This window comes from Pteropus alecto, unplaced genomic scaffold (assembly GCF_000325575.1).
Source record: "Pteropus alecto unplaced genomic scaffold, ASM32557v1 scaffold129, whole genome shotgun sequence".
Lineage (NCBI taxonomy): Eukaryota > Metazoa > Chordata > Mammalia > Chiroptera > Pteropodidae > Pteropus > Pteropus alecto.
The window spans coordinates 10,037-36,318 of record NW_006442597.1 but is presented as its reverse complement, the minus strand read 5'-3'; positions in this window follow the sequence as shown (position 1 = coordinate 36,318).

The following is a 26,282-nucleotide window of genomic DNA, read 5'->3' as shown; positions in this document are numbered from 1 at the left end:
CATTGTAAAACTTTTTTTACAAAAAGTTTTCTTTTTGTAAAGTCCTCTAATTTATTTAATATACCTCCATGTTGGTGATGCTGAGTCATTTTCTGCATTTATATGATATATCCATTCAAGTATTATTTCAGGAAAGTTTGCTTGAATTTTATATTTTATTATGTTTTTCTATTTTCTGAATTTGTTTTTCCTCTTAGGAGACTCTTATTATATGTGATGAATCTTCTCTCTTATATTACTATCTGTCTAATATATTTAATATCTTTATTCATTACATTTATATTTAAATTATTTTATTTATGACTTTTTTCTACTGTGGATGCATTTTTTTTATAGTTTCTCTTTTTGAAATGAATTAGCTTGATTCAAAATAAAAAGATACACTTTTTACCTTTTTAAAATATGTCTTCATTTTCTTAGAATCATTATTTTGCTTTCTTTTCTCTTTTTACTTTGTGACTTCAATCATGATTTTTTTCTACCATACATGTTTAATTAAAATTAGCTTTTTCATGCTCTTAAAAATGGAAAGTGTGCTAAGATAGCGTTTCTAATTCACAGTTCTAGAATACCTGCTTTAACTATTTTTATAAAGTATTCAAAATTGATCTATCATATGATCTAGCAATCCTCCTACTGCATATTTACCCCAAAGACTTGAAAACCCATATCCAAAAAGATATTTGCACACCAATGTTTATAGCAGCATTATTCATCTTCCCAGTGGCCAGGACATGGAAGCAACCAAAATATTCTAGGATAGATTATTGGATAAAGAAGCAATGGTACGTATATACAATGGAATATTACTCAGCCGTAAGAAGAGATCATATACTGCCATTTGTGACTGTGGACGGACAGCAATATAATCATGCTAAGAGACATAATCCAGACAGAAAAAGTTGAGAACCACATGATATCACTTATATGTGGGATATAAACCTAAAAGCAACAAATGAACAGGACAAACAGAGATTCATGTACATGGACTATAGATTTGTAGTTACCAGAGGGAAGGAGAAGAGGGGGGAGGGGAGGTACATGGGGTAAAATGGGTCAAATATGTTGTGACAGAAAGAAATTTAACTATGGGAGGTTAACACACAACCCGATAGATATATGCTTTACTGTTAAATTTTATGCCGGAAACTTACTGGATTTTGTTAACCAATGTCACCAAATAAATAAATAAATAAATAAATAAATAAATAAATAAATAATAAATTAAAAATAAATTAAAAAAAAAAGGTTGAACAAAGATATTATGTTAAATAGTCCTTTGGAGAAAAAAAGTTAAAAAGTATTTGCATTGTCTTTCTCATCTCTACAGTTGTGCATCACTCTCAGAAAAGGGGGATTGTGCGGATACATATTTTCTTCTCAATTTTAGTGTTGACAACTGGAGTAAGACCACTGTGTCTCCATGTTTCACAGGGCACAGCAAATTCATGCCTGAGATCTGTTAGGTAATCCAGAGTGTAAACTATAGAGCTAAAAACCTCTTATGATTGCTGGAGCAGAGGAGCATCACAGCTACTTTAAAAGAAGACTGTGGTCATAGAATTATGCAGGCAAAAAGCCTACGAATGTTACCCAAGGTCCAGATTTGGAACATATGCGAATGCTAGTTTTTGTAGATTCGATTTAACAGGGTCACCTGGAGGAGTGATGAGAATGCAAACAGCAAAAGCTGGAGATGAATTGCTGAATTTCTCCCGAAGTGATAAAATGGGACTACATGAAACGTGCTGTCCAAATCAAGTTGCTGCAGGAGATTTGAATTCCAGTTCCAAAAATGTCCAATGGGTGATGTCTCTTTTAAACACAAGTCTTCCCCAAAGCATGTTTAACCACTTCATAATAGTAATATTTAATTTGGAGCTTTCCTCTCTACCTTACCAATCTTTTCTCTTCAGTCTGCAACTGCACATGATGGCAACCTAAGTGTTAAAAGCAGCTTCTAGTAACCTGGGAAGGAGGTGTTGAATAGAGAAAAAGAAGTTTTTTGTAACCTCTTCTCTAAAGGCTGTAGACTTTCCAAGAAAACACCCAGGAAGAAAGAAAAAATTTACCATTAAATGAAATTCAAAATATTGATGGAAATATTGAATTAGAGAATCTTTTCTTTCAAAACTTATCATAATCATAGTACTTCTATTAACCAGAACCACATTTCACTTGACAGCAGAATGAAAGACTATCTCAAATCACCAGAAAGCAGGAGATAGTAGAAAAGAAAAAAATAGATTTTGATGATTATACTTCATATGTCCATATTAAGCATACTGATATTTCAGTGTGGCTGGAGAGCAAAATATAGTCAAAGGATGTGAAATAAATTTAACTATGTGAGGGCAGAATTTTTGTTGTTGTTGTTGTTGATGTGTATTGATATATCCCAATAGCTTAAAATGTGCAGCACATGAATATACTCAATAAAAGATTGTCCAGTGAATTAGCAAATCTGGAAAGTTAAGGCCAGATTATGAATGGATTTGAATATCAGGCTAACAGTACACAAATATGCAGCATATATATCACCTATTTCTCCTATGCCTTGTCAGACTTGTCACTTTTTCATTGCCATAATTTAAGTAGTCATTATAAAAGATGGAGCCAGTAAAAAGTCTTAATTATGGGAATGCCTCCCAGGCATTCTTAAGAGCTTTGGAGGATTTCTCTCCCTCAATATATAGCTGGAAAGTAGAGTTTGAGTTCTCAGTCCTTCACCACAAATCATCTGGTCTTTCAGATTCTCAATTTCTATTTCTTTTTTGCTGGTCCATTCTGTCATATATCAATAATTTCTTCTTTGGCCCTCATGGTTTTTTTTAGCCCTGTTATTGTGGGTCAAATAATTGTCTTCATTTTATGAATGAAAGATAAATGGGAATGCATTAATGTTTTGAATATGTTGTCTCAAAATTATTAATCCTCTTTTATTCCTGTCTACGATCTCTGTCTCTCCAGACCACCTCTATGTCTCCTGGGTTCAGGACAGAATGTTATTGATCCTAAAAATTCTTCAAAGAACCTGTTTTCAGAAGAACTTTCGCAGAAATTTATATCAATATTACTGCCACAAAAATCATCCAGATTCCTATATGTTTATGTAGAACAAAAGCAATAATATGCATCTTTATAGCTCAGTTTGATTTATGGAATGCTACGATTGAAGTGCAAGTTTTCTTTTATGGTAAAATGATAATTATCATTAAATGTGTAAGAAAAAAACCCATAGCTTTCTATAAATAAATATGTCATTGTATTTTGCTTTAATAGCTAGCCTTTCAATTAGGACTGAAAGGCAGGACAATTAAACCTTAAACTGTTGATATAACAACTCAAATGCTACTGATTTCATTTGATGGTTTTGCTTTAGGGTGGAACATGTAATACATTTCATTGTCTTGATTTTTCTAGCTCCAAACAGAAGGTCTGTGACAAATAATGCTAATGACTCTTTACTCATGATTAACTGACTTATAAATGCTTTCCTCATATAAGTTGACTAACAACATTGCAGAATGTTACGTTATTTTCTCAGTCCTAATATGCCAGGTACGTTCAAGGCTTTATATTTCTATATAAACATATAGACACAGTTTTAGAAACTCTGTTCAAAATTTATTAATCTAAAACTTAGAGATTACTTTATGAAAACTGATAGGGCATTGTCTTTGTGATATTATTGTTTCAAACATTCTAGGCATCTTATATACACAATTAAACAAATTACGTTTTTAATAAAACAAATTTCCCTCTCCAAGAAAACATTCATTTGTGAAAAATAGCTTTGTTGAACATGTAATTTTAAAATAGTTACATATTAATTTAAAAATTATTACATATTAAATTAAATGTATTAATTAGAGTATAGATTATAATATATACTTCTTCAAATGTAATATGAAGGAAAATCAAGTTTCATGAGGAAAACATTTTATATGACTTCTTTGTACAATTAAAATTAAAATATTCAAGAGTTAAGGTAGGAATAAGCTGGTTTTCCTCACTTTATACTAACAGTCATAAATTGGGCCAAAACTTAGGAACTATACAGTTTTTCATTCTTCTTTTTAATAAATATAGTTAATAATTTAATTTTTTCATAGCCTATTTAGTCTAAATTTAATTTGGATTCAAAATAGATTTCATTCTCTGGTTCACAGATATTTTTGCAACATTACATTTCGTTTCTGAGATCCGTAATCATTTGATTGATGATAAAGCTCTAGGACTATGCAAACAGAAACTTCCATTTTCTAAGTATTTTAAAATTTTTTTCTGTTACACGACATACAACATTACATTACTTTCAGATGTTCTGCATGGTGATCAGACATTTATATAATTGATGAAGCGATCACCCCGATAAATCCAGTACCTCTCTGGAACCATACATAATTATTACAATATTATTGACTACATTCACTTTGCTATAATTTACATCCCTATGACTGTTTGAAACTACCTGTTTGTATTTCTTGATCCCTTCCCTCCATTCACCCATACGCCCAACACCTCCTCCCATCTGGTAAACATCAAAATGCCTTCTGTAGCTATAAGCCTGTTTCTGTTGTGTTTGCTAATTATTTTTGTTAGATTTCACATATAAGTGAAATCACATGGTATTTGTCTTTCTCTGTCTAAATTACTCAGCATAATACTCTCTAGGTCCATCCATGGTAGAAAATTCCCATTTCAATAGAGGCAAACTATGCCTTATTACATATGGGGGAAAGAACCACATAACAGGAAAGTGAATAGGATAAACCTTCAGAAGTTTCATTTTCTCAGCTTCAGTGGGGTTCTCGATTCTGTTTGGTTTGCCATTTTCTAAGCACAGAAAACTATGCACAGAAGAGCTAAAACTTGTTAAAGCACATACATTACAGAAATGGCAACACTTCCATAAATGGAAAACTATAACCATTATTTGGGTGATGCAGGCATAAAGTTAATTTTAGCCATTAAAAATATGGAGGAAGATTATCAGAATTTTCTCCTAAATTCATTAATCATTCATATTGTTTATGAGTGCCGTAATTGACCCTCTGAAGTCTATTGTGACATAATCCAGGTCAGGTTTTCACTATAAAGTAAGGCAGCCCTAGTCTTTAATATTTTGCTAAGGTTTAGTATAGCCGTTAGATTCATTTTATTTATTTTTACCTCATAACAAATGAAAAGTGAACACTCTTTACTCTCAATGACCTATTCTATTTTGACCAGCCTTAAGAAGCTGAGAAATTTTTTGGTTGAATATTCTAAGGAAATATAAAAAGTGAGACAAAAAATAAATTTCCACATTATGTTTGTATAATACAAAGAAATGTGGGGGAAAGAACCACATAGAAGGAATATAAATAGAATGAACCTTCAGAAGATTCCTTTTCTCACCTTCAGTGGAGTACTTGATCCTGTTTTACTTGGCAATGTGTTTCTCGGTTTCCATATTGATTGAGTTATTTTCTTTTAATCTCAAGGAATAACTACATCTTGCTGTTTTTGCTTGCACTATTACCTCTAAAATGTCCTTCCTTCACTGTTTCGCAGATTAACTCCTATTTTACAAGGCTGGGTATAAAATTTGTCTAATTTTTGAAACTTTCCTTAATCATCCATTATTCCTATACTATGGCAAACAAATATATCTGGCCTGTGAGTTCTAAAAGGCAAAGATATAATATTGTCCAATTTTGTATTGCTCAGTTTCTATGTCAGGAACCCAGGGTGATCTCAGAGGAGATACAATTTGAGATGGATACTGAAGGAGAGAATAGTATAGATAACAGCATGGAGATGGAGAAGATCTATTTCAGGGAAAAATAGTGAATGCTCCTTTACCTAGTAAATTATATTTAATGTTGAAAGGAAGCAGAATTTGGCATCCCAAAATATGCCTTTTGGAGTATTGATTATTTTAATCTGGTTATTTTTAAGAAAAAAAAGATTCAGGAAATAAACTTCTGAAATTCTCCATAACTGCCTAAAAGAAGGGTCCTATTATCATACACATCTATAGTTTAATATGAACTAGGTATGACAGACTGGGAGAAACCAGCAAGACCCATTTGATTAAAGTGCTCTCTGTGCTCCATTGTTAAAGATGGTTAACAAATATTTGTTTATCAAACATTTGACTTTCTAATTCCATGTGAATTGCTGTTCTGTCCTTTGAAGTCCCAAACCACAACCACCCAACGTCTTTTTAGCTCAAGATGTCATTTAAGCCTTAACTTCATAATCTTTCATCTACTCTCATATTCTTATAGAACCCTTGTATTGACATTCATAATAAATGTGATCATTTTCTACTGTTAATCTCTCATGTTAATTTGATTTTTAGTGCAGCCAGAAGACATTAGAAGGTAGAAGGGAAATTAAATTTTCCACCCTTCAATGCATACTCTGATATTTTCTATCAAAGAAATACTATCCTTATGTATTGCTTTATTTATTGAACTTTACCTTTTGACATGTATTATTTATATACAAAAATCACATTGTACTTACTCTTAGAGTATGTTGTGATTGTTTTGGGCCAAAATTAGTGTAATTCTGACCTAGAGTAATTAATAGAAACATAATTTTATAATTCTCAATGATTATGAATTGCATTACATTTACAAAGGCATTTTATGAATTAATATAAGAAATGATAATGAAATGCTAGATCTATGGACAAATAACATAACTATTGTTTTTGATCCTGAGATTAGATATTACTTATAATTCGTGATTATATTACATGGATTGGTATAAGCTTTGTGTGTCCTCTTGTAATTATTATTACTCTTTGATTAATACTAGTGTTCTTACTTATGATTATGTAGAATCAAGATAATTTACATAAGATGCATGAAGGCATAGACTTTATTACATATTTAATTATGCAGGAAAGATATATATCTTATTTTTTAGGAAAAGTATCCTAAATTGTATTAACGAATACATCGAGAGATTTACAAGAACAAAGTAAACCAAAAAACTATTATATGTGTTTATGTGTTTATACAAATACATTACTTTACTTGTAGACTAATACTTTTTAAGTTATTATTTTACTTACAACAACTATGCTGCTTTTGTTGTTGAAATACATGTAATATGAGTGTTTTCTGTCGCATGGCTCCTAAAACATAGTTTTTATGCTACAAGAATCGTGACAAAACTATATATTAAATTAATATATTGAGTATTCGATAAGCATAAGCAGTTATCTGAGTTACATAAGGCAATATGAAAGAGGACACTGTCTTCAAGGAGTTTGTATTCTGGTGGAGAAGCTATGATGCGTAAGCGTAAAAATAAGTAGTAACATTAAAGAAGTATGTGGCTAATTGCTGTAAGAGAAACAGACATGCATGGTTTGAATGTAAAGAAAATAAATGCTGTGTTGAGCTAAATAGTTTCTTGATTGAGGAATAAAGTGGAAACTTTATTTGAAGCAAGAAACTATTTTGTTTAATGCAATTGATTCTATTTAGGTATGTGAAAGAGGAATGAGAAAGGATTGAGGGAGAAAATTATAAGAAAAAGATTGGGGAAAGGAATTTAGAAGGTGATTTCAGAGGACAGTGAACATAACAGTACCAATGAATTCATGAAGAAGAGAAAATAGAAAACAGACAAGTAAACAAAACATCATAAAGCAGTATTTCTCAAAATATGGTTTTAGAGATGTTAAGCATTCGAGATGCTTGTTTAAAATATTTCTTTACTCTTTTCCTCAAACCTACAAAATTATGTATATGGAACTAGAAAAGGGAAATCTGAGTATGTGTGATGCTACCTGTATTTTTTTAGTTTTAGTTTTTACACAGCTATTTAAAATATGAATGCAGAGAATAAGTGCTTGCAGATTCTATTTAGAGAGAGAAATAACACGACAAAGTTTAGTTCACTGTGTAGGATAGCTTGGAAAGAGATAGAATAAATGTTAAAGAAATAGTCTATGCCTGAACAATTATTGGGCTATTATCTTAGGGTTCTCCAGAAAGAGAACTGATAGGTTTGATACATAAATAGATAGATACATATATGATAGACTGACAGATAGATGATAGATAAATTGACAGACATAGGCATAGATAAATTTATTTTGAGGGATTGGTTCACATGATTACATAGACTTAAGAAGTGCCATGACCATGATTGGCTGTTTGCAAGTTGGAGTCCAAGAAAGTTGGTGGTATAATTTCAGTCCAAGTCCAATGGCCTGAGAACCAGGAGCGAATGGAAATGGTGTAATCCCTAGTCTGTGTGAAGGCCCAAAGACCAGGAACGCTAGTGTTGGAGGGCAGAAGATGAATGGTCAAGCTCAAGGAGACAGCACATTTGTTGTTTCTCCACCTTTTTGTACTTCCTATTCAAGGCCTCAACAAATTGGATGATACCCACCCACATCAGTGAGTGTGACCTCTACTCAGTATACTGATTCAAATCACAAATACTCTCACAGATTCAATCAAAAATAATATTTCTCCAGCTATATGGGCTTGCCTTAGTTCAGTCAAGTTAACACATCAAATTAATCATCTTAGCCAGTGAGCTGGGGAAAATATAGGACATACACACACACAAAAATTAATAGGACTGATGACTGGTGATGAAGAGAAAGGACTAAAACAAAGATAATTTTAGAGTTTTGATCCTAGGTAACATAAACTAAATGAAGAATATAGTTGGAAATAAGAAACTGAAAATTTAAAAGAGGTTCAATCCTTGGCATATAGACTTTGGAGGATATCATGTAGAATGATTACTTAAGCCAAGGGATTGTTATGCAAAGGGTCACTAGCATCACATGGCATAAACATAAAATGAAATTTAATTTGGGAAGTCAGGCAGAAAGGTATGAAAGAAAAAAAAGCATTTTTCTAGTTTCCCAAATTATAGAGAAAAGAACATAATTGGTACATGCCAGAACACACCATAAAAAGAGCTAAAAGCAACGGACTTAAAGCAGTACTACTCTATGTATTGAAAGAGAATTTGGAAGTGAGCTAAGGAAAAATGAATTTATCTTGTAACAGTTGGAGCTTCCTGGTCATGGAAACATATCCTAAAGCAGGGGAGCTGAATAATCTAAGCACTTTGTACCAGGGAGAGGCAGTTTAGCTCCATTGAGCCAACCTTGATCCAAGGACCTACTTACATGTTTATCTGTCAAAAGAGAAGAATTAATGAACCGCCAGGGCCATCGAGCCCTGTTGCTCTGAAAGACTGGCAGGAGAAAAGAACAAAAGACTGAATTTGGAGAAGGCCTGCATTTAGTGAATGAGAGATAGAGACAGCCACCGAAGAGGCCATGGAAAAGAGCCATTAACTGTGTGTAATGATGGCCTGTTAGCCAAAGGAGAGGAGGAATTCCAAGAGAGGTAGAGGATGGTGAAAACATCAAACATTACTGATATTCAAGAAAATTTATGACTAAAGAAAACGTGTTTAATGACTGTTCAGTCTAACCATACAGTAAGTACCTTTAATGTCAAATAGAGACAACTTTTATGTGGAAGAAATGGGAAATTATAGTAGGTAAAGGATTTCTTGGCTTTATCTACACAGTACACAATTAACCATTTAGTGTATTCTTAAATATTTCCTGATTTTAAAATTTTTATATTTTTTGAGGCCTGCACTTCTGTGTAATTTACATTTTATATGAAACCAAAAGCACAAACTGAGAATTATATATTTCAGAATTAGGAAACATAAATTTAGTTTGTCATTCTTTTTAATCATTATTCAAAACACAAGCCTTCTTCCAAAGCTAATTCATTTTTTATTTCCAGGATCTTTTATCAGTTCAATTAATCAATCTTTTTCCCGTTTTGCTCCCTCTTGATATCGTGTAGCTAAGTGGTCCCCTATATAATATCCTGACAATAATTGCAAACAAACAGTTTAAGGGAAATTATTATTTTAATGCTGTTGCTTTCAGTTTTCAAAGTCTATTCTCAGTTATTTATTTATAGCATATGCTTTCTTTCAAGATTCCTTGATAGAGATTTCTATGCTTATGTTTTATTAAAATGCACAAGGAATTTGGAAACTCTAGCCAGTCCAGCATCTCAATTTATCTAATGGAAAATACATATTAGATGATATTCCATACATGCTAAGATATACTTGAGATTAAAGGACACAAGGTAAAAAGAAATTTTATAAAAAATATTTATTAAAAAATTTTATAACTCAGATGATTTACCAATGGCACAACTCAAATTAAAAATTAGTTTTATAAAATAGTAGAGAAAATGCAGGTACCTAAAAATTTAATGTAATAAATTGTTCAAGTTCTCTGACTTTGGTATCAGACAGGCCTGGGTTCCACACACATCTTTGATCTTTACTAACCTCTCTAACTTTTATAATCTTCAACATTTTATATCAGGATAAATATTAATACGCCTCGTAGGATGTTTGAAAATTTCAAGCAAAATGATATCTACAAAGTACTTAACTTATTAGAATGACACCCAATTTAAAAAGCTATAAATATTATTACTACCATTTTTGTTGTCATTACTAGTTATGATATCTTTGAGTGACATTTAAAAATATAGCAATCACATAGGAAAAATGCTTCAATTATTCCTCTTAATTATTGTATATAGGATTCTATATGTTTTTCTCTAAGTTCTTTATATAACTAATGGTTATAGTTTGGGACATATTAGAAAAGCAGTCATACCTTTAAGAGTATTTCAATTTGAGTGCCCTGATCTTTATTGATAATCAGACAATGTGTGAACTAAAATGCAGACAATATTTCCCTCAAAATAAATGGTCATAATAGTATAATCATCTATTTTGAAAAGGAGGAAATATGAAACAAAATATAATAGTTGATTAAGTTTTGAGCACTAAGTGGAAATTTTGTATTTTATAATGTCTTTCATACTTTGGGAGGGAAAATGCAAACTCTTTCTGCAGGTGGAAAGATATGGCCCCTATTCTCTGATATGGACTAAATTGGTGGTTCCCAATTGTACTTGGAATGTTTATTTGATTGGAAGCATACTAAAAAGACCTATCAAAAGAATATTTGGTGCCTTGCACAAAGGAAAACTTGAATAGAGTCTAAGAAAAAACAGATTAAAAAAAAGAACAGATAAGCTTTAGCCATCTTGATCAGAAACTCAGAACACGGCTTTACTTTCGAGGTGCAGTGTGTGGTGGGGGTGTGTCGTACAGTGTCATTAAGACACCTGGAATCATGTACCTAAAGCACAAGGGTCAAGTCTCTGAGGAGAAGCATCTGATTAGCCTGGGTTAAGACATATGTGTACCCTTGGCCAAGGGTAGACTGCAGAACACTGTGATTGACATTTTCACTAAGAGCATATGGCATATTGAGGTATAGTAACCCATAAATGAAAAAATGGGTTTTGTGGGAGAAATGGATGTTTGGCAGACAATCCAAGAAATTCTACTTTACCTTTTCAAAAACCAATTTAGACTCTAAATGTGGTTGGATAAAATTTTTAAGTAGGAAGTGTGTGGACAGACAAATCAAAATAGTGAAATGTGGTTGTCTGAAATACTTTGGTGAGCAGTTTGGAGACACTTGTAGAAGAGTGGCATATTATTTAAAAATTATAGTGCTAGATTTCACTTTCTATCATAATAAAAAATTTAAGTTTTACTTTTACTATGACCGATGTTTGGAAATTTAAATAGCTGATTTACTAGAACTTTTCAAAATTTACAAGTTTATGTTGCTTCAAAAAATTTTTTTCTTTTAGAAATTTTGGAAAGACTAAAGATAATTCTTGAATTTAATGAAAATTGCAGGAATTAAGAGCCCCTATTTAATAAGACTTCATTAAATACCGTCTAAGGACTAAATTTAACATGTTCATTTTGCTAAGTAGTTGTAGTTAAATTTCTTCACTTTGTATGTCTTCTAAAGTTTCTGCAAAAATCTAATTATTAAATATGTTGTGTACCAAGATGACTAATGAATGAAGCAAAGCTATACAGATAAAGAATACTTAGACTGTGTTTTGCAAGTTTACTTCTCTCTGTAGTCATTGCTTCTTGGTTAAATCTTCGCAAGTAAATCATATATGCCTGTGGAAATACCATCTTACAGACAAACAAGTAAGCAATTTTTCTTTATTTTAGGGAGAAATAATGTATGCTTAACTATCATCAGCTAGAGCTCATTGATGCAAAAATAGTAAAGATTCGCATGGTCTCTCCCTGGGATCTTTAGATGCAAGAGATGATGTTTTGGAAAAGACATAGAAAAGAACCAAGGATATTTAATTTTTGTATATTATGCTTATAACTTCTGTTTCCTCTTTTCCTTCTAGTCTTTCAACATACTTAGCATTATTTTTTTCTTAATTAAAAAATACTATCATTGCATAAAATTAAGGAAAGTGTATAAAGAAGAAAATAATTTATAACCCTTTTGAATGACTTTAAAATTTGTATATTTTTAAGACCACCCCAGGGCTACACACACACATGCACACACATACACACACTCATAGACACACAAGCACAAATACATAATTTTGATCATGCATTTTTGGGTTTAAAATCTTGGTTTTTTTCTTTTTAGTTCATGTTATATCAAAAATATTTTATATCATTTGATATTCTTCAAAAATATCATTTTAATGAGTGTTTAATATTCCACCATGTGGACATATTGTAATTTACTTTTCCCGTATTCTTGAAAATCTATTTTTTTCACAAGTGGCATTTGAAAGCAGCAGTTCTTAATGAGATCCTTGGAGTCCATTACTGCTCTAAAATGAAAATTCTTTACTCATATGCCTATAAGTCCTTTTTATGGAGATATGGTCCCCAGTTTTCATAAAAATGTTCAAAGCTACCAAATGAAGATGCATCAATTCAGCTGCTAAGTCATATCCTATAGATTAAACATCTTGTTTTTATTCTTTCCAAAGGATTTAGCATAATGATCAAAAAAGTTTGCTAGTATCCTAATATATACTATGTAGGAAGAAAACACGCTCCACTTGTATGTGTCTCCTTTACTCTCACACTACTACCATATTTACAACACTTCTGACAACCGATATGTGGGTTTGCCACTCATCAAGCAATTCTCAGCAACACCAGCTGGGCATCCTACAATTCAATTTAATTCTGATACTAACTGGAATTAATGCAGACCCCACAAGTTAAAGCTCAGTCTCACAAGACTGCCTCCTACTTCAGATCCAAATCAAAAATAGTAGATCCTCAGGACATCCACAACTTTTGTCTGTCTGAATTTCCTATAAATCAGAAGTTCCCGCAACGCCCCTTCTTGCATTCACTGTTTCTAGAACAGCCCACAGAATTCAGGGAAGCATTATTTACTAGTTTATTATGCACTAACAGATGTGATAAAGGATACAGATGAACAGCCAGATGAAGAGATACATAGGGTAAGACTGGGAAGCATCCCAGTTCAAGAGCTTCTGTTTCCATAGAGTTCAGGTGCACCATCCTCTTGGTAGGTGGATATTTTCCCCAACCTGGAAGCTCTCCAAACTTCACATTTTAGAGATTTTTATGGAGACTTCATCACATAGGCATGATTGATTATTAACTCCATTTTCAGCTATTTCCCCTCTCTGGAGAATAGTGCATAGAAATAAAGGTTTAAAGCTTCTAAATCATGACTTGTTCTTTCAGTAACCTGCACCCATCCTGAATCCCACCAAGGGTCACCTCATTAGTATGAAAGATATTCCTATCAGCCAGGAAATTCTCTGGGATTTACGAGCTCAGTATCAGTTGTTCTTATCACTCAGGAAATTAGAAATGTCTTTGGAGCTATGCATTAGAAACAGGGGTCAAACTAAGTGTTAGAATAAACAGTTCTCTTGTCACCTCTATTTACAAGGGATTTTAGGAGCTCTGTGTCAGGAACCAGGACACTAATTCTTCTGGACCAGGGCTTCTCCTTTATGATCTCATTTAAGTGTGTGTGTGTGTGTGTACATATGTGTGTTTGTAGGGTATGTATGACAATTCAAGACTGCCTATGTGATAGGAGTCACTAAAGTCAATGTACATTTTCAAGGGCTTAGTAAATTGCATATCTAGGATCCAATCTTTTGTTGTTGCTATTGGTTTGAATTTTTTTGTTTACTTATATATTTTACCAAATTTATCAATCATTGCTTCTATGTAAACAAAACAGCTTTGGGCTTAAAATATACTTTTGTTTTTAATTATATGTCAAAATTACACAGTTGATTTAATGGTTTATTCGAACATCATTTGTCTCAGCTACGGTTCTGCATTTTAAGATAAAATGATTCTTAATGTCGGAATATTTTTACATCAAGTAGTTTATAGTGTGTGTCTGTTTTTCTCAAAGACTGTTCATTTTAAAATGAGTTTTCATTTTATTTCATTTATTTTATTTCATTGTAGTCTTGCCATGTAAACAAATGTATGGATATTCAATAAGGCACTTTTGTTGTGTTTTCTAGTAGTGCTTATTAATATTTAAATTATTCTAATTATAGTAAAAATACATATTTTCTACTTCATTATTTGATATTCTCTATATAATAACCCATGTGAAAACAATTTTCCTTTATAACTCAGTACCAGGACTCATTTTTTTAATTCCATGGCTTAATATTCTTCATCTCCCTGATGATGGTGATAATAATAATAATACTGATGATGGTGATGATGATGATAATGCTACTACTAATACTTTTTCTTCACCTTGAGAGTCAGTAAGCTCTGAGTCATATTTGAAATAGTGAAGCTACAATGTATTTAATGTCTTCCATGTATTTGCTCATTTAATCTAGTTAGTTATATATGATTACTAGGTTATTGAAGAAAAACTTTAGCTCAGAATGGGTAAGGGCCATGTGTAAGGTCATACAGCATTTATGGATAATTACTGATATTTGACCTAGGGCCTGGTTCAATAGTTTTGTTTACATTGTTTTATTGCCAATAAGTGAGATCATACAGTATTTATTTTTCTTTCTCTGTCTTATTTCCCTTAGCACAGTGCCCTCCAGGTTCATCCACGTTGCCCTCTCTGCACTTCATTTTCTAGATTAGGTATTATATCTTTAAGATATTGTTTTGTTTTGTGACCAAATCTGAAACCCAACAACTAGAGGACATTTCTAAAGGGATAAAGGTACATTCAAGACAAATAAAAAGACATTCTTTTCCACATGGTTAAGCAACAGAGATTAATGATTTAATTCTAATAAAATTTAATTATACAAATTAAACATTTAGTCAAATATTTTTTAAATCAAGAGGAAAAACAAACACACATCCATATTGAAAAGAAGTTAAAGAGAAGAAGAACAACGGATTTTTAATAGCTGAGATAAATACATAAGTTATATTTATACATTTATTATTATCAATGTTATTATGCATATCAAGTTAAAGACACCCAAACCTGGCAGATAAAAATTTTTACAAAGAATTTAAATAGATATTTACGTACAGGCTATAATTATCTTTCTATAATTTAATTGCTGTCATAATTTATGACATTGAAATGCTATCATAATTTTAATTCCATGGTTTCTTTAAAGCATTACATTAAAGTTGATTAAATTCTGTTTTAGTCTCATAGCAAATATGGACTTAAACATAATCAATATGGAAGCATGGTACCTAATATTGTAATAATGTTGTTTGTTAGATGAATGTATTATAAAAACTTGAAAAACTTAAGTTTAATAGTTAAAATTGGATGAATTATTTTATAGGAAATTTACAATCATTGATGATAAATAGCGTAAATATTCACTGAGATGTTTCTATAGATATTAATTTTAGAGATTTTTCATAACTGTTAAATTGATTTTTGAAATGATTATTTTACTGTCCTCTCTCTGGAGTTTATAAAGTACATATATCTAATATCTTTATTATTCAGTGTAGCCAAGATTTGGAAACAACTGAAATGCCCTTTGATAGATGATTGGCTAAAGAAGATATGAAATGTTACCCATGCATAAGAAAAGGTGAAATACTACCATTTGCAAAAAACATGAATGGACCTTGAGATAATCATGCTAAGCAACATAAATCAGACAGAAAAAGTTGCGAATCATATTTTTTCACTCTTGTGGGTTGTAAAACTGAAAGCAAAAAAGAACAGGACAAACGAACAAAAACTGACAGACACAGACAACAGTTTAGGGATTACTAGAAAGAAAGAGGCATAGTAGAAAAGGGTAAAGGTGCTCAAATATGTGGTGATGGAATATTTGACTTTGGGTGGTAATCATATATGCAATATATGGATAATGTTGAAATGTACACTTGAAACCTATATAATCTTATTAAATAATGTCAACTCAGTAAATGCAATTTTAAAAAGAATAACATATATATTGTTTAAGGCAGTTTCCATTACTTCATAAGGTATTTATGTATTTGTGTCACTTTGTGTACTTGGCAATGTGTGCGAAGTGTTTGTAAACATAAACAGTTGAGTTGTAACATTAAAATTATTGCACTACAATATTTTAGTGCCTATTAATTCAAATAAGATGAATTACCAGGACATTGTAATGAAAAGAGATAGCAACAACTTAACGTTAGTGTGCCAGAAGCATCATTATCAGTGTCTTCTGTGGATTTTATAGTATTAGACATGTCATTTTGGAATGACTTATTTTGACTTAAGTGATTTCCATTGTTTCAGAAAAAATAAAGTACAATAAGTATTTACTCCAGTACATTTTTTAGAGTAAATAACCACTGATAAAAAAATATATTATTTCTTATCCTCCAGGTAATACAGCAAAATTATATATTGAGATTTAGGATGAAAATGATCATCCTCCAGTGATTCAGAAAAAATTCTACATTGGGGATGTTTCTGAAGATGCAAGAATGTTTGCTTCTGTGATAAGAGTTAAGGCATGAGCAAGTTTATTAAGATACCAAACTAAAGTGATAGCGAAGTGCTGAAAATCTGTAGATAAAATATAGCCGTGCTATGTGGTTTAACTGAGTACTTTTCCTGTTTAAACGAAATCTTAAACTTGGAGATATGTGAGTTCACTTACCCAAACTAAATGCAGGTTAATTATGAGGTGAATACTAAGCAAACTTCTGGGCTTTATTTTTACTACAAAAATAAGAACAAATTATACAATGTGTTATACTGAAGAAGAAATTTAAAATGTGTGTTTTCCTCATAGATTTGTATGTTTGCAATAGGTTTCATTCAGGGTAACTCCAAAGACTCTCACAATGGAGTTTCTAGTGGCAAATATAAAGTTGCCATTTTCTAATGGAAGAAAAAATGTAATAAGTTCTGAAATTATTTTTTCTACAATAATATTTAAAATTCAAAATGCTAGTTCAGTAAATGTAAAACAACACTGCCAATTTTAGCACTTTACTAAAATTTTATAAATTTAGATATATGAGAAAAAAAATTGCAAACCAACAGAATTTAAAAAAAAACAGTCCAAGACTAAAGTTGCTAATTTCCATTTTTTCCTAATTTGTTATTATAAACTAAGTTTAAAAATTTTAAAGTTGCAATGGTTTATTACTAAGAAATAAATTTATAAATATTACTTGCATTAGGGGTAAAAGTTTAGAAATTAGAACATTTTAGATTCTCTGTTACAGCTATATTCTGAAAGTATTTCAATATTTTTTTTATAAAAAATACATGCATAAAACCTAAATTTCCCTGAGCAAAACCAGCTATTGATTGTCTATAGTTTTGCACTTGAAAATTTGACTTTCTTACCCTATTACCAGAGCTCTTCTTACATGTAGTTTTATCACCTTAAACACCCTAAAAGAGAGAAAAATCAACCAAGCAAATAAAGCTTGCAAAAATAGCTTGTTGTAGTGTGTGCCAAATAGCTCTTCCACAGTGCCAAATACTGACTTCTGATCTGAATGACCAGTTATAACTAAAAGTGGTCCACAAATTTAAATCAGTCACATATTATATGAATATATGTGTGTCTCACATTACAATTTACAAGTAATACTCCTTTGGAGTTGATTTTTATCTTATTTTATATTTTAGTCCCATTAATTATTAATGGTTCAGTTTGTTTATTTAATCAGTAAATATTTTTTTGAGTACTTAAAGTGTGCACTGTTCTAGATGTTGTACATAGCAATCAAACAAACAAAAAATTACCACCCTACTTATACAAACTATGGAATACACAAATAGTATATCAAGGAAATCATTGGCTATTTAGTACAAACTCATGTGGTCAAGAGAAAGACTTGTGGATTACTAGATATGGATCATTCCAAGCATTCCAGTATAAAGTCCCTGAAGCTGGAGGGAGCTTAGTAGTCAGTGTGACTGAAAGACTGGTTGGAAATGAGATTGGAACTGTAGTCCATGACTACGATATGAGATTTATTCTAGAAATTTTAGAAAGAAATATGTTGAATGGTTTTGTCCAGAGGGGTAACATAATCCAATCTCAAAGGATTAGCCTACATTTTGTGCAGGATTGGAAGTGGGGGTGAGTAAATGTTGTTAGACAGGAGTAGAAACAGAGCATTACTTTCCAGGTAAGATTTGATAGCAGCTTGAACCCTGGTAGAAGGCAAGGGAATTGGTGATAAGGGAGTCAAAAGACAGCCAAAAGGATTTGCTGACAGATTATATGTGGTATATTAGAGAAAATAAAAAAAAAAAAACAACTCTTGAGTTTTTTCGTACTGAACATTTCTCCTCTCAGATATGGTGGTGGCAGAAATCAAGAGTTTATTTTTGGAGATTCTATGTTCGTGAAGCTTTTTCAATATGCAAGTATAGTTCTTAGCATGAGAGTCATAGGTGCTGATCTAGGTTCAGGAAAGAAATCATGGGTTCAGAATGAAATAACCTAGAAAATGCAGATAGAAAAATCCAAAGACTATTTCCTGGTTACTTAACACTTAGAAGTCAGAAAGAAGATTCATCGAAAGATACTGAGAATTCGCTTTTGTGAGGTAACAGGAGTACTAGGAAAATGTAGAATTCTTGTACCATGTAAAGAACAAGATTCATAATGGAAAGGAGTGATCAACTGTCACCTGCTGTGAATAGAATGCCCCTGTGGCTTTTTACATGATCACTTATGAAAATAAAAGTATATTGCAGTGAGAAAAAAAAAACAATAAGCCAAATGCTAAATTATGCCATTAATCAAGATGTCTTTAAGGTGATCTGTAGGTGACTATAGCAAGAGAGTTTAGTGGGTGATAAATTCAGATGATGGCGTTTACTTCAGAGGATTGGGGAAAGGTGGCAAAGGAGATGGAATAATATGCTAGAAGCAATTCAGAGACAGAAATATACCTGGTATCCATCTATCCCTAGCCTGAATCTGCACTACATAAAGTATGGGAGCAACTGTTTGAGATAGCAGTGTCTTGTGTTGGCGGAGGTGCAGGGTGGGAAAAATTGGAAAGTAATATGGATAGGTAAGGTTGAATATTTAGGAGATATTGCCAATGATGGACTATAAATTCCAGAAGGTCTTGGAGAAAGTTTTGTGCTGGAGGTAAAGGTGAGGTGGAAAACTGAGTCGTATGAAGATGTTTAACGTGCTACATGGGAATAAGTATCTGGGTGGTGAGAGATGTCTTTGAGTGAACACCTGGATTTCTTGTGATAAATAAACACAGTGGGATTGATTGTTTCTCTAGGACGAGTGAGAACTCTCCAGGACATGCCTCCTCTCAATCTATCAGTTGGTTATTCAAGGTAGGGAAGGGGTGTTTTTCAGGAAACCAATTTCATGCACTATAGTATTCTACAAAATTTGGAGAGAGAGAGAGAAATAAAGAGATAGGAATTTTAGCACCATATTGAAGCAAGTATATGCTATAATGAGTAATTCAATTAGAACAGTACAAATTGCCACATGGATTCCAAAGACGGAGACATTTTAATTGGTAAAATAACAAATGATTTCCTAGAGGCTGAAGGATTTGTGTTACATGAAGGTTGGTTAGAATTCTGCAGTGAATCTTGATTTTTTTAGTAGTTTATTTTATTTTCAGTTTCAAGTAAAGAGGACATTGCTGACTTTTATATAGTTTATGAAACGATCTCTCCAATTACTCTATCTTCCCTCTGGCTCTACACATAGCTATTACATTACTCCTGATTACATTCTCTATGCCATGCTCGCCAAACGTATGAACATCTATCAAATAGTAATTTGTTTTTCTTTAAGCCTTCCCTGCTTTTTCTCAGCTCCCCAAGCCCCACCCCTTGGGCCATCACCAGATTATCCTCTATATTCATGAGTCTGCTTTCAATTAATTTGTTCCTTTTGTTCCTTAGATTCTGTATATAAGTCAAATCATATAGTATTTTTCTTTCTCTGTCTGACATATTTTGTTCAGCATAATAGCCTCAGTGAATTTTATGCAGAGGAAACACTGTGAACCGAAACCCAGATGAAAGAAAGTGCAGAGTGTGTTTGTAGAACAGTGATAAAAGGCAGGTACCTTGGGAAGGGATGGGAGTAATAAATCTTTCAATGGTGAATATTTTCAAGTGCTGCTTTTAGCCTTGAAGCCTGGAATCTTCTGCCATTCCAAAATTAATCAGAATGAAAGTTAGTTAAGTAATTCTCAACTCATACTTAGAGCAGCAAAAATCTTATTGGAAACGACCCTGAATCAGGGCCAACCAAGTGCTTGATGGAAAGATGATTTAAAAAGTAAGGGAGAAGCCCAGGATTCTTAAAGAGGCTTTTCTACCACATGCTATATAATATTCATTTAATGTAGTATTTCATCTACATTATCTACCATACATGCATGTTATTTTTTTAGTTCATCATGAAAGGCATAGTCATAAATATTAAATTAAAATGGTGTTATATGTAGGAAAAAGAAGATAAAACATATAGAATTGAACAAGAAAGATGAGACTGAAATATCAATGAATAAAACTATACTTACTAGATTTAACTATGGATAGTGGATTAAGGGCATTACTAAAAATATGCTAGAGAAAGGCAATGCAATGTAAGCATTACTGAAATGAATTATCCAATGTAAGTAATAGAGAAAGTCACATATATATTTCTGAAATGGCACATCTAATGTGGTTAGAGTCTGTCACAAGTTAATTTTAGAAAATATATATTGGGTCCTTAGTATGGGCTAAAAATACAGAGATAAACAAAAGAGACTGTCCCCCTGCACTTAAAGAACTGACATTCTAGTAAACTAGACCAAAAATAAAAAGTATATAAATAAGGCTTTTCATTATACAGACATGTAGGGATTTAGTTTCTGACTCAAAAATGTGGATGTTCATGTCATGTTAAAGTAACTCTTGGACGGTGGCAAGAACACAAACAAAAGAATTAATTTGGGAATATCCTTTATATTTACTATGGGTTCAGGCTGATAACTTACAACTAGATACACCAAATTGATTTTCTTTGGTCACAAGCAATCGGTCGTTTTAATTGCAAGATAGGGAGAAAAAAAATTATGTGGTAATTTCTCTCTTCAGCCTTTAATACAAGAATTAATCTCAGTTAAAAGTATATATCTTAGTATATATCCAAAAGAATTAAAAGCGGGGACTTGAACAAGTGTTTATATATCAATGCTCATGACATTATTATTCACAGTAAATTATAGTGTGAAAACAACTATTAACATATGAGTGGATGAACAAAATGTGCTATATACATACAATGGAATAGTATCCAGTCTTAAAAAAATGTATGGTAAGTGAAATAAACCAGACATGGGACTAATATTATATAGTTTGAGGAACCTAGAGTAGTCCAATTTATAGAGACAGAAAATAAAATGGTGGTTACTAGAAGCTATGAGGAGGGTGGATTTAGGGGTATTGTTTAATGGTCATAGAGTTTCAATTTCAGAAGATGAAAAAATACTAGATATAAGTGGTGGTGACAGTTTCAGAACAGTGTGCATGTACCTAATGTAATTGAATCGCATACTTTAAATGGATAAAATGGTAACTTTTATGTGATGTATATGTTAGCACAGTCAAAGAAAAATTCCAGCCATGGGGAGGAACATCATCAGTACTGTTAGAACATAAAAACCGTAATTTTCAAAGCTGTTATTCTTCGGTGGCGTCCATTTTTTCTAATTTGATTTGAATGTGAATCTCATAATCACATTCAGAAGCAAAAATTTGTGTAACTGTCTTTCTTGATTATATAACTGTGGTTTTTAACATTTATTCCCCAGCACATTATCAGTGATATCAGTATCAGTTGCAACAGTTTGGCAGTGATGCTCAGTTTGGGGCCATATCTCCGCTTCTCAACCTGCAACGGGTATGTGTCAGAATCCCCTAGAAGATTCTGATATACCCTTCTTTGGGGGAAGGCCATTAGTTGAATAACACTAACTTCAGTCTCATATTCAAATGAAAAATGATTGATAGATTTGGTTACATCAGAATAATAGACCACTGTGACAAAGATGCTATATATGATTAAATGATAAGCAATATGCTAAAGCAAAAATTTACAACGTATATTTTTACACTCAGAGAAACAGTGTCCAGAATGTAGAAAGCACTCTTGAAAGCAACTCTTTGGCCAGTATAAACAAAACTGAAAAGTCATGTATATTTGTCATATTACTCATAATTTTCTGTGTGAGATAAAGATGATTAAACTTAACCTATAAGCATTAGCTTTTTTGTTCCTCTTGGGCCTTTGATATTTGTTAATCAATATATATTCCTTATTAATAGCAATAATTGACATTTGTTTGCCTTTATTACTTTTTGAGAACTGGAAAAAATTATTTACTTATTTTAGAGTATAGAATTTATTTAAATAAATATGCAAACAAAACAAAGAAATAAATAAAACATCTAATTACAAGATAGGTGTAATTATTCCTAATTGTATTGTTGCAAAAATGAGGATTGGTAAAGTTAGGTAACTTTCCTATTATCACTCAGTCAGCAAAGACAGAATACAAAGTCAGATTTACCTAAGTCCAGGGACTTTTCTTGTAATATCTATGCCATTGGTCACTTCTCATGAGAAGGGAGGACTGAAATCTTAGCAGAAGTAGAATGTTGGCAGAAAGTAACAGAACATACTAAGGTTCCATGAAAAATTAGGAAATAATTATCAAGGCAACTAAATCATATTCAAATTGAGATGTCCTATATGAATTATGATTTCCTCTATTCAGGTAACAAGTCAGATCTGGTTTTAGAAATACCTTTCAATTTCTTAACCAACATTTGCAGTTTATTACATGTCATTTTAACTGCAACCATTAGCCTAACTTAATGCCAATTTAAGGAGAGGTAAAACATGATCAAGATTAATTTTTAAAATCTCTGATAATTTTCCAGTAGTTAATGCAATAAGGATTAATTTCTCCTTTTACTAGTTGCAGATATGAAAAACTCAGTGTCATAAAAATTGAATTAAAATGTTGACTTAATGTATCCCGGATGTCAAGAAGGCTATGAACGTTGCATTCTTAATTTATTAAAGAAAACATATTTAAATTTATGGACAAGAAAATAATATTTTGAAATAACATCAAGAAAGGGAGAATTCTCACTCATGAATCTCCAGTTCTTAATGACATGTCCTAAATTAGCATGAAATGGGGACAAGAGGTTTGAGGAGAGTGCTGCCACTGTTAAAGGATACAAATTTCCTTAGTGGCAGAAGTATAGAAACATGCAAGGTTAACAATGCAGAGAGTAATAAAATTGGCTTCTGATAGAGATTAGGGCTTCTGAGAGCTCCTCGTCCCCAGCCCTGGCCTGACGATGTGAGACAGATGGAAGGAAAATAATTGCAGCACATTCATATGTTTCCTCAGTGTAGCATCTTTTACTAGGCCAAATTCGCACCTGGCTCATGTCGAAAATGGTACAGATAGCAAACTCTTACCTCATGCTTACACTGTTGGGGAGGTTGAGTTTTTTCCTCTACCCTTCTAGGTTCTTCTTGCTGGTCTAAGAATTAAATTGACATGAAAGAAATTAACAGAAGAAAATCAAATTTGATTCCATATGTACATGAGGATGTCTCATAGATATGGGATCTAAGGAAATGACCAAAGCAGGCAGCTTTTATACTTTTTAGATGACGAAACAATATATTGATGAGGATTTGACAGGACAAAGAAATTTGGGTTTGTGTCCTTAATTACTATGGAATAAGTAGAGTTTGGGTTTGGATAGTAAATTAGTAAAAAGAACAAGGTTTATTTTTACAGGCTTCTCAGCCCCAAATTCTCTATCTCTGCTGCTAAAGGCATTTCTCTTTCCTTTTAGTACAGGGAAAGTACCTCTCACATGGGATATTTATTTTCTGCTTTCAGAGGGACTTAGGAGGATCAGGGTGCCCTTTTTGTGCTGGCTGCTTTTTGCATAATTTTAATTCAAAATATCAATATGCTACTTTGGCATATTTTGGGGGGCCAACACTAAGCTACAATAATTCTGTACTAGGTTCTCTAAATAATTCTCAGAAAATTAACTCATGTATTCTCCTCAAAAATCCCATGAGGTAGCTACTATGATTATTCTCAAGTTACAGAAGAGAACCTAAGTCAGAGAAACAACAGGTAACCTGCCCAAAGTGAGGCCAGGATTTACAGCCATGGACTCTGGCCTGGAGACTATGCTCAATACCTCCAAGGTGGAGGAGCACTGGTCTGGGAATCAAATCACTTGCATTCAGGCCCCCATCTGCTCTTAATTCTCCATAGGATCCTGTATTTTATTACTCTGGGCCACTGTTGTCTTTTATTATGAAAATATTGTTTTAGAACTAGGAGCCTTTGGACATCTTTAATCATTTCTCATAGTCTGTATGTTATTTACCTTAGGAAAATAATGGCATGGGAAAAATGCCAAGTGTCCTAAAAATACTACTATATTTGAGAGTTACATTTTCAACTTCAAAGAGTCAGGATTATTTAATTTTGTAATCCAAAGCACCACTTATTTATTACAGACTTTGTGGTCTATGTCACTTGAAGCTAGTGCAATATTTTGTGACAATTTTCTTCCTAGTTGCTCTATATAATGGATATAAAAACAAGTACCAGTCTGAATTCAGGTCTCATAAAATATTAACTGATATCCTCCTTTGCCAACTATGGCACACCCATACAAACACTTCTCATTGTCTCAAGAGAGTAGTATCTCTTAGGAGATCTCACTAACCATGGTTTTCTTCATGATTGCCATGCCAGTTGACCTCCTATAGTATGTACCTATAACAAAGTGAATATGCATAGGTGCCTGAGGGTTCATTGTTTTCTGGGCTATCACCCTATAACTGAACTGCAATGTGTAGTTCTAATTGGATACTTAAACACGTTATAATGTTATCATATATATGTGTGCCAATTTTCTCTCCTAGAATTCAAATTTCACCTAAGCAGGTGCCATGTTACTCCATAAGCTTAACATCTCAAATTGATACTCATTTCACATTTTATACATTCATTTACTTTTACATATAGTCATACCTTTTAACCAAGACTTTCCATGTAAAACTTGATTTAATTATTTATTTTCAGATACATAAAATATTCTTACAAATTTCTTTCTTGGGTCTGATCACAATATTAAGAGTAACATGACCCATCACTTCCCTAGACATGTCCATTCTTGTCAAAATTAGGAGCTTAGATTTAATAATATCTTTGTGAAAGTTATGCATCTATCATTGCCTTTTCATTTATTTAACCCCACTGGAGAAAACAAATGTCAAGAAAATTGTTTTTGCTAACAACTGATATATTTTTGTTATGTGGTCACAGCCTATGTTGTACTAAATAATTATTGTTTTCCTTTGATCTGCTGGAGACTCTGATCAAATATTTGATTCAGCTATGCAATTGTACATTCTGAATGCAATACATATGTATCATGATAACTTTTTCTCTGGTTTCCGTTGCAGTCTTTGCTTTCTTTCCCTTCAGCTATTTTTATATTCTTATGTATTTTTAGAAAAGATTTCCTATGTATTTTGGAATTCTGTGGATTACATGCAAATATATGATTAGTAAATACTCTGTTTCTAAGAGTCTGTGCTTTTTAAGCCTACATTTTCCCCTGTTTAATTTGAGAGCCGTGAGGTATTAGCACCAGTTTCTGATATATATTTATCTTTATTGGTCTGAATAAGTACAAATTTTGGTTTTGTTGTTATTTGTATAAGCGGGTAAACCCAAGTCTATTTTTGTAGGCACAAATGAAGTATTCAGATGAGATAATTCTGCATATTTAAGTCTTACTCTATTTCTTTTACTCTTTC